Genomic DNA, 2,000 nt, shown 5'->3' on the forward strand with positions numbered 1-2,000 from the left:
ACTGAGTCACAGACTGAGTCACAGACTGAGACTGAGTCACAGACTGAGTCACAGACTGAGACTGAGTCACAGACTGAGTCACAGACTGAGACTGAGTCACAGACTGAGTCACAGACTGAGACTGAGTCACAGACTGAGTCACAGACTGAGACTGAGTCACAGACTGAGTCACAGACTGAGACTGAGTCACAGACTGAGACTGAGTCACAGACTGAGTCACAGACTGACAGTTTGAGTTTTAATGATCGTTAATGTTCAGAACTTTGATTGTCTAACTTATTACAACAAACAGGAAGTTGATCAACAACAAACCATGTAAATTAAATTAATATTCTAAACAGTATACTATAACTACAAGTTTTACACGACAAGTGCATCATGGGAAGTGTAGTCCTATGGCAGCATCACTAAGGGATGACCTGAGCCAGCACTAACTATAAGCTCTATCAAAGAGGAAAGTCTTCAGTCTACTCTTAAAGGTGTTGACCGTGTCTGCCTCCTGAACCCAGAATGGTAGTTTGTTCCACAGAAGAGGAGCCTGATAGCTGAAAGCTCTGGCTCCCAATCTACTTTTGGAGACTATAGGAACCACAAGGAACCACAAGGAACCACAAGGAACCACAAGGAACCACAAGGAACCCAGCGTCAGAATCAGAATCAGAAGTACTTACATTAATCCTCGTAGGGAAATTGTTGAGAACCACGAGGAACCTCAGTGGACATCAGGGTACAGATTACAGAGTATTTAGACTCTTCTCTGTGGTGTTTCTGCTCCCATGATGCATTGCAGCTGTCAGCTGATTATTGATCTTAATCTATCAGCTCAACAAGGGTGGACAAAAAAACAGAAACAGTTAATTTATAGACCAATCAGAGCCCTCCTGATGAGCGTCAGTGTGTGGTTTTCCCACAGTACTGTCTGTCAGGGTCACGTGAGGTCAGGAGGGGGCGTGTCCTAATGAGTGTGTGTGTGTGTGTGTGTGTGTGTCTGTTTTTACCTGATCCGAGTTCAGCTGCACTTAAATTAACGTTAATGTAACGGAACATAATTTAAAAACCTTTCCTGCTGTTAGAAACTGAGTATGATCAGCTGATAATAAACCATTAATCAAACCAATAACTAACATTTAGACAACGTTCAGACAACCCTACCATACTTGAACAGTTACCAAGTGTTTCTGTAGCGTTGACAGAACGTTCCAAAACAAACATATCATGAACTGAAGCTCAAATGTTCCTGATGCTTCAATAAAAACTCTGAACATGTTTGAAAACTTTATTTTACTTAAATGGCAGAAAAATACCAAACGTTAAGGAAACATTAAAGAAACGTTTTATTTATTTTCTTCTCAAATTAAACTTTTCTGAACGGAACAAAAATAAATAAATTATGAATTCAGATTTTTTTCGGGTCCTTAAACGTCTCATTTCCAAACTGATTTAATTTCTTGAATTTAAACATCATCAATGATTCTGTTGGGACTCCAGAACCAGAACCAGAACATCTTAGTCTCACATCCATGCAGGGGGGGGGCGCTCATAGTCTGGACCAGACAGACCCGACCAGACCGGACCGGACCGGACCGCTGGTCTGGAGTCAGTTTGCAGTAGTTAAAGCACAAAGACAAACAGATAAAGATGAGAACAGTAACGTCAAGAATAAGAATAATAAGAATAATATGACGGTGATGTTTGGCCTCTTGGTGTCTTCACAGACTGACGGTTCGTCCAATAACACTTTATTATAAAAATATTGATTATCTGCCTGGCGTCTGTCGTCGGGCAGCTTTGGCGTTTGTTTGGTCCACTTCCTCTTTGGTCAGTCTTTGGTCTCTGATCAATAATCAATATCAGCTGACAGTGAACAGACGATGTCATCATCAGGAGGTGACTCCGACCCACCGGACTCATCTGAGGAACAGAAAACAGATCAGACCAATCAGAGATCAGAGATCCATCAGCTGATCAATAACACATGTTGATCATGTGAAGCCACGTGA

This window comes from Larimichthys crocea, chromosome XIV, assembly GCF_000972845.2.
Source record: "Larimichthys crocea isolate SSNF chromosome XIV, L_crocea_2.0, whole genome shotgun sequence".
Taxonomy (NCBI): domain Eukaryota; kingdom Metazoa; phylum Chordata; class Actinopteri; family Sciaenidae; genus Larimichthys; species Larimichthys crocea.